This window comes from Lepidochelys kempii, chromosome 1, assembly GCF_965140265.1.
Source record: "Lepidochelys kempii isolate rLepKem1 chromosome 1, rLepKem1.hap2, whole genome shotgun sequence".
NCBI lineage: Eukaryota > Metazoa > Chordata > Testudines > Cheloniidae > Lepidochelys > Lepidochelys kempii.
Genome location: NC_133256.1, coordinates 266,773,534 through 266,786,867, shown reverse-complemented (window position 1 = coordinate 266,786,867; position 13,334 = coordinate 266,773,534). Strand labels below are relative to the sequence as shown.

The 13,334-nt window shown below is 40.5% G+C and overlaps 1 long non-coding RNA gene across 5 annotated transcripts in view; it reads left to right on the top strand.

Moving 5' to 3' along the window:
• The window catches only part of LOC140904999 (uncharacterized), a 240,794-nt gene that overhangs the window by 77,659 nt on the left and 149,801 nt on the right, over window positions 1–13,334 (top strand). The gene's annotated exons all lie outside the window — the stretch shown is intronic.

Sequence of the window (13,334 nt, the reverse complement as noted above, 5' to 3'; positions counted from 1 at the left end):
GCTAAGTCTTCTTGCAGGAAAACAAGTGTCAAATATTTCAATGCATCTTTCATTCATATTATAGATGTATTTGTTTTCAGTGGAATTTAATTGCTTAGTCCTTTGCTTGCTCTTTCCCCATCACATGTTATATGACTTTTTATTGCAGTCTTTCAGAAAAGCAGAATAAAAGAAGAAAGGTTTGTAGGTGTAATTTATCTTCCACCCCTGTGGTTAATGCCTTCTGTTAGGGTGTAAGTACTGCATGGTATCTCATGCTTGAAGCCATGAAGTGTGTTTCAAATATTTTATTATTCAGGAAAACAATATTTGAATTCATTTATATTGAAGGAAACATTAATATTTTTAACAGGTTGTACTAGTGTCAGGACAGCAAGACAGTCTCTGCTGGCTAGTTTTGTTCTGTTCTGTATCTGAACATCTACCAAATCTATGCTCTTTCAACTGCACCCAGAACCATACTATTGGAATGTCTGTCTCTGAATGAGCTATAGTGCTCTGGGGGAGTGTTAATGAAAAAACATTCTTTAACTCTTTTGCCTTCCCAAAAGTCAGTGCACATGGGTTTTGTAAGTTTAAGTTTTAAGTGTAAGTTGTAATTTAAAAGACATTGTGGTTCAAACATGCCCTTTAAAAGAAAAGGAGTACATGTGGCACCTTAGAGACTAACAAATTTATTTGAGCATAAGCTTTTGTGAGCTACAGCTCACTTCATCGGATGCATTCAGTGGGAAATACAGTGGGGAGATTTATATACATAGAGAACATGAAACAATGGGTGTTACCATACACACTGTAACGAGAGTGATCACTTCAGGTGAGCTATTACCAGCAGGAGAGCGGGGGAAAAAACCCTTTTGTAGTGATAATCAAGGTGGGCCATTTCCAGCAGTTCACAAGAACAGTGGGGTGTGTGTGTGTGTGTGTGTGTGTGTGTGTGGGGAAATAAACAAAGGACAATAGTTTTACTTTTTGTAATGACCCATCCACTCCCAGTCTATATTCAAGCCTAAGTTAATTGTATCCAGTTTGTAAATTACTTCCAATTCAGCAGTCTCTCGTTGGAGTCTGTTTTTGAAGTTTTTTTGTTGAAGAATTGCAACTTTTAGGTCTGAAATCGAGTGACCAGAGAGATTGAAGTGTTCTCCAACTGGTTTTTGAATGTTATAGTTCTTGACATCTGATTTGTGTCCATTTATTCTTTTACACAGAGACTGTCCAGTTTGACCAGTGTACATGGCAGAGGGGCATTGCTGGCACATGATGGCATATATCACATTGGTAGATGTGCAGGTGAACGAGCCTCTGATAGTGTGGCTGATGTCATTAGGCCCTATGATGGTGCCCCCTAAATAGATATGTGGACACAGTTGGCAACGGGCTTTGTTGCAAGGATAGGTTCCTGGGTTAGCGGTTCTGTTGTGTGGTGTGTGGTTGCTGGTGAGTATTTGCTTCAGATTGGGGGGCAGTCTGTAAGCAAGGACTGGCCTGTCTCCCAAGATTTGTGAGAGTGATGGGTCGTCCTTCAGGATAGGTTGTAGATCATTGATGATGCGTTGGAGAGGTTTCAGTTGGGGGCTGAAGGTGATGGCTAGTGGCGTTCTGTTATTTTCTTTGTTGGGCCTGTCCTGTAGTAGGTGACTTCTGGGTACTCTTCTGGCTCTGTCAGTCTGTCTCTTCACTTCAGCAGGTAGGTACTGTAGTTGTAAGAATTCTTGAAAGAGATCTTGTAGGCATTTGTCTCTGTCTGAGGGGTGGGAGCAAATGTGGTTGTATCGTAGAACTTGGCCATAGACAATGGATGGTGTGGTGTGATCTGGATGAAAACTGGAGGCATGTAGGTAGGAATAGCGGTCAGTAGGTTTCCGGTATAGGGTGGTGTTTATGTGACCATCGCTTATTAGCACCGTAGTGTCTAGGAGGTGGATCTCTTGTGTGGATTGGTCCAGGCTGAGGTTGATGGTGGGATGGAAATTGTTGAAATCATGGTGGAATTCCTCAAGGGCTTCTTTTCCATGGGTCCAGATGATGAAGATGTCCTCAATGTAGTGCAAGTAGAGTAGGGGCATTAGGGGATGAGAGCTGAGGAAGCGTTGTTCTAAGTCAGCCATAAAAATGTTGGCATACTGTGGGGCCATGCAGGTACCCATAGCAGTGCCACTGATTTGAAGGTATACATTGTCCCCAAATGTGAAATAGTTATGGGTGAGGACAAAGTCACGAAGTTCAGCCACCAGGTTTGCCTGGTGTTATCGGGGATTCTGTTCCTGACTGCTTGTAGTCCATCTTTGTGTGGAATGTTGGTGTAGAGGGCTTCTACATCCATAGTGGTCAGGATGGTGATTTCAGGAAGATCACCGATGGATTGTCGTTTTCTCAGGAAGTCAGTGGTGTCTCCAAGATAACTGGGAGTGCTGGTAGCATAGGGCCTGAGTTGGGAGTCTACATAGCCAGACAATCGTGCTGTCAGGGTGCCAATGCCTGAGATGATGGGGAGTCCAGGATTTCCAGGTTTATGGATCTTGGGTAGCAGGTAGACTACCCCTGGTCAGGGTTCCAGGGGTGTATCTGTGCGGATTTGTTCTTGTGCTTTTTCAGGGAGTTTCTTGAGCAAATGGTGTAGTTTCTTTTGGTAACCCTCAGTGGGATCAGAGGGTAATGCCTTGTAGAAAGTGGTGTTGGAGAGCTGCCTAGCAGCCTCTTGTTCATATTCTGACCTATTCATGATGACGACAGCACCTCCTTTGTCAGTCTTTTTGATTATGATGTCAGAGTTGTTTCTGAGGGTGTGGATGGCATTGTGTTCTGCGCAGCTGAGGTTATGGGGCAAGTGATGCTGCTTTTCCACAATTTCAGCCCATGCACGTCGGTGGAAGCACTTTATGTAGAAGTCCAGTCTGTTGTTTCAACCTTCAGGAGGAGTCCACCCAGAATCCTTCTTTTTTTGTAGTATTGGTAGGAAGGTCTTAGTATGTTGTTCAGAGGTGTGTTGGAAATATTCCTTGAGTCGGAGATGTCGAAAATAAGATTCTAGGTCACCACAGAACTGTATCATGTTCATGGGGGTGGAGGGGCAGAAGGAGAGACCCCAAGATAGGACAGATTCTTCTGCTGGGCTAAGAGTATAGTTGGATAGATTAACAATATTGCTGGGTGGGTTAAGGGAACCACTGTTGTGGCCCCTTGTGGCATGTAGTAGTTTAGAAAGTTTAGTGTCCTTTTTCTTTTGTAGAGAAGCAAAGTGTGTGTTGTAAATGGCTTGTCTAGTTTTTGTAAAGTCCAGCCACGAGGAAGTTTGTGTGGAAGGTTGTTTTTTTTTATGAGAGTATCCAGTTTTGAGCGCTCATTCTTAATCTTTCCCTGTTTGCTGTAGAGGATGTTGGTCAGGTGGTTCCGCAGTTCCTTTGAGAGCGTGTGGCACAAGCTGTCAGCATAGTCTGTGTGGTATGTAGATTGTAATGGATTTTTTACCTTCAGTCCTTTTGGTACGTTGTCCATCTGTTTGCATTTGGAAAGGAAGATGATGTCTGTGTGTATCTGTACAAGTTTTTTCATGAAGTTGATAGATTTCCACTCCATACGGCTAAATTCAGTGCCTTGCATAATGACAGTTTTCAGAGTAGCAGCCGTGTTAGTCTGTATTCCTTTTCTTTTTGTGAATACTGACTAACATGGCTGCTACTCTGATTCCCTTTAAAGTAAGTTGTTTTGTTGGTTGTAAAACCACACGTTTTACAAGTCTTTCTTCTATCTCCTTTCCTTTGGTAGCTTTCCTTTGGAGCCTAGTGGCTCCACTTATACTCCATAGTTTACCTCCCTAGCAAATGTTTTTTCTCTTGAATATGTTTAAAACTCTCAATTCTGCAAACATCTTTTTAAAAAATTGGAACACATTTATTCGGTGCTCATATTTAGGTAAAATCCTGGCTCAGTTAAGTGCCCCTCTGTAAGCAAGGCAAATGAAAATAATAGAATAATAGAAATTTAGGTCTGGAAGGGATCTAGAGTATTCATCAAGTCCAGCCCCCTGCACTGAGGTAAGACTAAGTAAATCTAGACCATTTCTGACGTGTTTTTCTAACCTCTTCTTAAAAACCTCCAATGATGGGGATTCCACAACCTCCCTTGGAAGGCTATTCCAGCTTTAACTACCCTTTATATTTACAAGGTTTTTCCTAATATCTAACCAAAATCTCCCTACAGATTAAGCCCATTATGTCTTATCCTACCTTCCATAGACATGGGGAACAATTGATCATCTTCTTTATAACAGCTCTTAGTGTATTTTGAAGGCTATCATCAGGTCTCGCCTCATTCTTCTCTCCAGGATAAACACACTTAGTTTTTTTTAACCTTTCCTTATCGGTCAGGTTTTCTAAATCTTCAGTCGTTTTCTTTGCTCACCTCTGGACTCTCTCCAGTTTATTCACATCTTTCCTAAAGTGTGGCATACAGAATTGGACAAGGTACTCCAGGTGAGGCCTCACCGTTGCTGAGTGCAACAGGAAAAATACCAATGTCTTACATATGAAACTACTCTTAATAAAAGCCCAGAATGTTATTAGCCTTTTTCACAACTGCCTCACACTGTTGACTTGTATTCAATTTGTGATCCCCTGTAGCTCCCACATTCTTTTCAGTAGTGCCACCAACTAGCCAGCTATTCCCCATTTTGTATCTGTGCATTTGATTTTTTCCTTCCCAAGTGTAGTACTTTGCACTTGTCTTTATTAAATGTCATCTTGTGGATTTTAGACTAATTCCCCAGTTCTTCAAGATCATGTTGAATTCTAATCCTGTCCTCCAAGAGATTGCAACACCTCCCCACTTGATGTAAAATACAGGAGCTCATGGAGGACCTCCCCGAGCATAAACGTCCTCAACTCAATGCCATTATCAACGAGGGTCAGTTAATAGCCCGCACAACGCTGCAAGCCTCAATGGATGTAGCGGACACAGCTGCCTGAACAGCTGTAGTTATAAGAAGAACATCATGGTTGCAGGCTTTGGGAATTCCAAACGAACTGCAACTAAAAGTGGAGGACCTCCCCTTTGATAGGGATAAACTATTCTCGTCTCAAACAGACGACGTCCTCCATACCATGAAGGCCTTCCGAATGGCGCTGCATACACTAGGCATACAACCACCCCCTGACAAATGCCCTCACTTTACACCATACCAGAGGTCACGAGACACCTTGTTTAACCGTCAACAACCAAGATACTTCACTCAGAACAGATGCAAACAACTTGATTTCTAAACAACTTGCAGCAAAAGCAAAACAGAGTCCTTCAACACTGAATATTGTAACCAATTTCAATGAATTTCTTCCCCATTAATGAGTTTCCTCTTGTAATGCTGAGCAGAGAATTTTCTTTTATTTCCATCCTTAGGGAAGGGAAATTCATGAACTTATTCGGGTCCATGTTTAATGAGACTTTGCCGCACTCTGTCATCACATCTGGGCCATGAAGCTGGGTCCCCATACTGTAACTTGTTTGTAACTTTCTCATCCTTTCTTCCTTCTACTTCGTTTACTTTAAATTTCTGCATGTATCTCTGAAGGTGAATACATTTTCTCCACTTCCATATCAGTCTGATGCTGTGAGCTGCCTTCATCTAGAGGTAAGTTTCCATCATCTTGAGTTTCCAAACTGCTTTTTTTGTGGTTGTGAGTTACCCTCATCTCGAAGTAATATACCTTCATCTTGATGTTCCAAACTGCTTCCTTGCGGATATGAGCTAACTTCCTCTCTAAGTAAAATTCCTTCATCTGGATGCTGTGAACTGCTTCCATCTTTATTTGGATTAAAGAGAAGATATTTCAGGAAGGATCCCTGCTGTTTTGCTTGGTCCTTCTCCTTCTCAGCCTTTTGTTTACGATACTCAGCTCCTGAGGGTTTTCTTTTTCCTCTTTCTGCCATGGGGTATTTGAATATTGTTATGTACTGTGCTCCTGACTGCAAGCATTATAGCGTTAAGGATGGCTTACACACCACATGGTTGGTGATTTAAACCACATTGCAGCCATCCCAACATGTCTTTTCACTGCTTAAAGGTTCAGTGATTAGTAACATACACTCCATTACCTATTAAAACAGTTAGTTACAGTGTTTACACAGAAACAAAATGATCTTTTTCGACATTATAACCTGACACCGGTTGTTTGGAAAGTAATCCCCTTCCTCACGGTTACCCGCTTGGAGTGTGATGTCATCACTTTCATAGTCTATTAAGCGTTAACGCTGTTACTTTTCTTTTATGGACCTTATTTATTACATGTGAACTAGTTATAACAAAGAAAAGTTCATAATTATACAGCCCAGTAATAATGCTAAGGTTTATTAATGCTTAAATATGCTCACATTTTGGATTTATAATGCTGAAAGACATTATTCTTTATTCTTTGGCACCAAGAAATACAATTTTCCGCAGTATTCACTTGATTCTTAACCATCTACCTGCAACGTTTGTTAAAATGACCATTTGACATGTATCAACATGCAATATCTCCGCTCTACATAAATTTTCGGCTATGTGACCTGGATGTATATTCGAGTTAGGTGTTACTAGCACTGCAGCTCTTGTCGCTGGCGGATGTGTTTCATTGTGGCTGAGTTATTGATTATCAAAATTGTGGAGTGGGACATCTTGACCCTATGTCACAAATTGAAATTTTTTTTTGCTAAAATATATATTTTTGCAGTAAGTAAGGTTTGACATATTAATAAATTCTCAGAAATGTAGAGAAATGAATTATAATTCATATTCTCTCTGTACACGCATGGGAATTGAAATAATGACATCTTTGTTATTTTATTTGTATTTTTTTCATTTTATTTTTTTTAAAATTTGATTTTTTTCCTCAAATTTGGCACCCCATTTAACTTGGTGCCCTAGGTGACCGCCTAGTTCACCTATATGGATGGGCTGCCCCGGTCGTAGAGCAGTTTTTAAACTAAGGGCTGGGGAAAAGCCGATAGGTGCGGAGGAGCATGTGGCTTGGACAGAGACATCCCTTAGGGGAGGCTCTATTAATGGAGATTCTCTATGTCCTAGAGAATAAGGAGTAAGGAGAAGAGGATGGAAGACGATAAAATACAGGTTGGGTCTGATGAGTCATAGTCAAAAGAAAAAAAGTCCCATTCAATTACATCATGTAATGGTACACAGCTAAAAAGTGACCAGTTTTTCAAGTGCTTATATACTAATACTAGAGGTCTAAATAATAAGATGGGTGAAATACAGTGCCTCGTATTAAATGAGGGTATTGATATGATAGGCATCACTGAAACTTAGGGGAATGAGGATAAGCAATGGGACACAGTAATACCAGGGTACAAAATTTATCAGAAGGACAGAACAGGTCATGCCGGTGAGGGAGTGGCATTGTATATGAAAGAAAGCATAGAATCAAATGAAGTAAAAGTATTAAGTGAACCAAACTGTACCACAGAGTCTCTATGGATAGTAATTCCATATTCTAATCATAAGAATATAGCAGTAGGGATATATTACCGACCTCCTGACCTGGTTGGTGATAGTGACTGTGAAATGTTCAGGGAGATTAGAGAGGCTATTAAAATAAAAAACTCAGTAGTAGTGGGGATTTCAACTATCCCCATATTGACATGTCACTTCAGGACGGGATGCAGAGATAAAGTTTCTTGACACCTTAAATGACTGCTTCTTGGAGCAGCTAGTCCTGGAACTCAGAGGAGAGGTAATTCTTGATTTAGTCCAAAGTGGAGCACAGGGTCTGGTCCAAGAGGTGAATATAGGTGGACTGCTTGGTAATAGTGACCATAATATAATTAAATTTAACATCCCGGTGGTGGGGAAAACACCACAGCAGCCCAACATTGTAGCATTTAATTTCAGAAAGGGGAACTACACAAAAATGAGGAGCCAAAAGTGAAATACCTGCAAGCTGCATGGAAACTTTTTAAAGACACCCTAATAGAGGCTCAACTTAAATGTATACCCCAAATTAAAAAAAGGAGTAAGAGAACCAGAAAAGTGCCACTGTGACTAAGCAATAAAGTAAAAGAAGCAGTGAGAGGCAAAAAGGCATCCTTTAAAAAAATGGAAGTAAAAGCCTAGTGAGGAAAATAGAAAGGAGAATAAACTCTGGCAAATGAAATGTAAAAATATAATTAGGAAGGCCAAAAATGAATATGAGGAACAGCTAGCCAAAGACTCAAAAAATAATAGCAAAAACTTTAAGTACATCAGAAGCAGGAAGCTTGCTAAACAACCAGTGGGTCCATTGGCCGATGGAGATGTTAAAGGAGCACTCAAGGATGATACGGTCATTGTGGAGAAACTAAATGAATTCTTTGCATCGGTCTTCATGGCTGAGGATGTGAGGGAGATTCCCAAACCTGAGTCATTCTTTTTAGGTGACAAATCTAAGGAACTGTCCCAGATTGAGGTGTCATTAAAGGATGTTTTGGAACAAATTGATAAACTAAACATTAATAAATCACCAGGACCAGATGGTATTCACCCAAGAGTTCTGAAGGAACTCAGATGTGAAATGCAGAACTGCTAACTGTAGTCTGTAACCTATCATTTAAATCAGCTTCTGTAGCAAATGACTGGAGGATAGCTAATGTGATGCCAATTTTTAAAAAGGGCTCCAGAGGTGACCCCCATCAATTACAGGCTGGTAATCCTGATTTCAGTACCGGGTAAACTGGTTGAAATGATAGTAAAGAACAAAATTGTCAGACACACAGATGAACATAATTTGTTGGGGAAGAGTCAACATGGTTTTCGTGAAGGGAAATCATGCCTCACCAATTGACTAGAATTCTTTGAGGGGGTCAACAAGCATGTGGAGAAGGGGGATCCAGTGGATATAGTGTACTTAAATTTTCAGAAGGCCTTTGACAAGGTCCCTCACCAAAGGCTCTTACGCAAAGTAAGCTGTCATGGGATAAGAGGGAAGGTCCTCTCGTGGATTGATAACTGGTTTAAAAATAGGAAACAAAGGATAGGAATAAATAGTGAGTTTTCAGAATGCAGAGAGGTAAATAGTGGTGTCCCCCAGGGGTCTGTACTGGGCCCGGTCCTTTTCAACATATTCATAAATGATCTGGAAAAAGGGGTAAACAGTGAGGTGGCAAAATTTGCAGATGATACAAAATTGCTCTAGTTAATTCACAGGCAGACTGAGAAGATCTACAAAAGGATCTCACAAAACTGGGTGACTGGGCAACAAAATGGCAGATGAAATGTTGATAAATGCAAAGTAATGCACATTGGAAAACACAATCCCAACTATACATATAAAATGATGGGGTCTAAATTAGCTGTTACCACTCAAGAAAGAGATCTTGGAGTCATTGTGGATAATTCTCTGAAAACATCCACGCAATGTACAGAGGCAGTCAAAAAAGCAAACGGAATGTTGGGAATCATTAAGATAGGGATAGATAACAAGACAGAAAATGACATATTGCCTCTCTATAAATCCATGGTACGCCCACATCTTGAATACTGCGTGCAGATGTGGCTGCCCCATCTCAAAAAAAAAAAATACTGGCAGTGGAAGAGATTCAGAAAAGGGCAGCAAAAATGATTAAGGGTATGGAATAGCTGTCATATGAGGAGAGATTAATAAGACTGGGACTTTTCAGCTTGGAAAAGAGACGACTAAGGGGGGATATGATAGAGGTCTATAAAATAAAAAAATGAATAGGGAACTGTTATTTACTCCTTCTCCTTAGACAGGAACTAGGGGTTACCAAATGAAGTTAAGAGGCAGCAGGTTTCAAACAAACAAAAGGAAGTATTTTTTCACAGAACACACAGTCAACCTGTGGAACTCCTTACCAGAGGATGTTGTGAAGGCCAAGACTATAACAGGGTTCAAAAAAGAACTAGATATGTTAATGGAGGATAGGTCCATCAATGGCTATTAGCCATTGGCGGGGGAGAGGGGTTTGAGCATTGGCCTGCTAAACCCAGGGTTGTGAGTTCAATCCTTGAGGGGGCCATTTAGGGATCTGGGGCAAAAATTGGGGATTGGTCCTGCTTTGAGCAGGGGGTTGGACTAGATGACCTCCTGAGGTCCCTTCCAACCCTGATATTCTATGATTCGAAGATGGATAGGGATGGTGTCCGGATCACTTGATGATTGCCTGTTCTGTTCATTCCCTCTGGGGCACCTGGTATTGGCCACTCTTTGAAGACAGGGCTAGACGGACCTGGGCTAGACGGGATACTGGGCTAGACAGACCTTTGTTCTGACCCAGTATGGCTGTTCTTATGTTTTTGATAACTATCAGTTAATCCATTTAATGTGTGCCATATTAATTTCATAGCGTTCTAGTTTTTTAATCAAAATGTCATGCAGTACCAAGTCAAATGCCGTACAGAAATTTAAATGTATTATATCAATACTATTAAATTTATCAACCAGACTTGTGATCTTATCAAAAGACGATATAAAGTTAGACAGAATCTATTTTCCATAAACCTGTGTTGATTTTCATTATTTATGTTACACTCCTTTAATTCTTCATTAATCGAGTCCTGTATCATTAATCGAGTCCTGGACCCCCACCCCCTGTATCAGCTACTCTATCATCTTTCCCAGGCTTGATGTGAGACTGAAAGACCTATAATTATATTTGGGTTATCCCTTTTACTCCTTTTAAATATTGGCACAACATTAGCTTTCTTCAAGTCTTCTGGAATTTCCTTGGGGTTCCAAGACTTATTCAAAATCAACATTAACAATCTAGTGAGCTCCTCAGCCAGCTATTTTAGAACTCCTGATTGCAAGATTTCTGGACCTGCTGATTATAAATGTCTAACTTTAGTAGCTGCTATTTAATATCCTGCTGAGATACAAGTGGAATGGAAAAAGTGTTATCATATCATATGACATAATTTGCTATTTTCTTAAATAAAGAAATCTCTTTTTCTTAACTTTGCTGTAGATTTCTCCTGGTGTCCCTTTGCTTCCCTTATCAATTTTCTACATTTCTAACTTCTGATTTGTATTCAATACTGTCAACTTCCTCTTTCTTCCATTTGTTATGTATGTTAATTTTTATAGCTGACTTCACTTTCCCTGTAAACCATTTTTTTTGTTTATGAATACAGCTTTCTTCCTAGCTTGTGGAATTGTGTTTTTTTGAACATCCAGTAAAGTGTTCTTAAACAATTCCCAGTTATCATTCACATTTTTCTGATTAAATTCTTTATTTTGTGTGAATATTATAAATGTGATCAAGTCATGATCACTTATACATAAGTTTTTAATTCTGTGATCAGTTCCTCTTTATCTTTCAAGACATGGTTTAATATAGAATTCCCCCATGTTGGATGCTACACTTTTTGAGTTAGGAAATTGTTATCTATAACTTTTGGAAATTCCAATGATGTTTTAGTGCCGCCAGTAGGAGACCTCTAACACAATGGTTCTCAAACTGTGGATCGGGACTCCAAAGTGGGGTTTCAACCCCATTTTATTGGGGTTACCAGAGATGGCTTAGATTTGCTAGGGCCTGGGGCAAAAGCCAAATCCCGAGGCAACTGGGCTTAGGTTACAGGCCCCCTGCCTGGGGCCGAAGCCCTTGGGCTTCAGCTTTGGATCCCCTGCCCTACAGCTTTGGACCCCCACCAGGGGCGAAGGGGCTCAGGCAGGCTCAGATTTCAGTCCCCTCCTCCTGGGGTCGTGTAATAATTTTTGTTGTCAGAAGGGGGTCGCAGTGCAATGAAGTTTGAGAACCCCTGCACATACGTCACTCAAATTGAAGTTTTCCATGATCACATTATAGATAGACTGACCGGCTCCTTATGCACCTATTTCCTAGTGGGATTTGGTGGTCTGTAGCAGACACCAGCTAACATCCCCATCTTATGCTTTATCTGTTAGGACATAGATTCATAAGCATTCAAGATCATTTTCTTCCAAGTTATCAGTGTTTTGGAAACAGGTAATGCCCTTTTTTATAGAGTGCTACTCCCTCCTCTCCCCTTTTGCCTACTTGATCCTTTCTAAATAGGTTATAACTAAGAATGTGATTTGGTCATGGAGGTCATGGATTCTGTGACTTTAACAGATCTCTGTGACTTCTTCAGCTTGGGAATGGGGTTCTGGCTTGGGCTTCAGCCCCACCATGGTCATACCCTGATTTTGTACATTTTTACCGTGACTGCTCCGTGAATTTTGTCTAATTTTAATGTGACAAAATCATATCCATAGTTATAACCATTGATTTAAATTTCCAATCATGGGAATCTCAGCAGTAATACCAACTAGATCAAATTTGTCCTTATAAATGAGCAGTTCCAGTTCCAATTCCTCTTATTTGTTATCCAAGCTCCTAGTATTGGTGTATTGGCAATTAAAGAATTTCTTTTCTTCATGTCTGTTGGTTCTTTGATTAACTTGTTCACAACATCTCGATTTTTGTGCTGAGTGCTCATATTGTCCCTCTTTTTACCCTTCCCTTTTGTTATTTAACGCCCTCCTGACTACACTAGCCAGCTTGTCCCCAAGAAGATTAGTCCCTTTTCTCCTGAGATGAAGGCTATTCAATCTATATAGCTCCCTCTCCCCATAGAAGATGGATTAATGTTCCACAAACACTCCTCCACTTACCTAACCACTTTGGTTCACTTCTAGAGTCTTCTGCCTTCTGTCTTCCTGTGGTCGTGGGATAAGAAGTATCTCAGAAGATGTCTTGGACATTCTTCTTCAGCATACTTATGAGTTCCATGAAGTCATCTGTATTCTGTGACATGTGTCATTAGTGCCAATATGAACTTTCACCAATGGATCCTTTCCAATCAACTTCAAAAACCTATTTAATCTTAAAGTGATATCTTGTGTCTTAGCGCCAAGAAGCAGAATACCATCCTGTTATCTGCCAGAATGTTCTGTCAATTGTCATTTTCAAATGTCCCTTGCAGAATGTTCTTTCAATTCTTTTGAATATTGAATCCCCATCTGAGATCGTCTGCCTTCCTTGGATAGTTGGAGAAGTCTTGGAAAAGATCACAATCAGGTTGGGACAAGCTGCCTTCCAATGGCATGTCTAAACGGCTCTCCATTCCCTTGGACTAGCTGGATTTTGAGAGGCATCTTCCACAGTTTGAATGTTGAGGACCTAGTATTGATTGTGCACTCACCTTATAGGGGTTTCATCCAGAGCACATTTCCCTAGTTTGCTTATGAGAATGTCATGTGGGACTGTATCAAAAGCATTACTAACATCAAGATATAAGATGCCTGCAGCTCCCTCCCAAGCAGTAGGCCAGTGTCCCTGTCAAAGAAGGGAAATTAAGTTGGGTTGGTGTGGTTTCTTCTTGC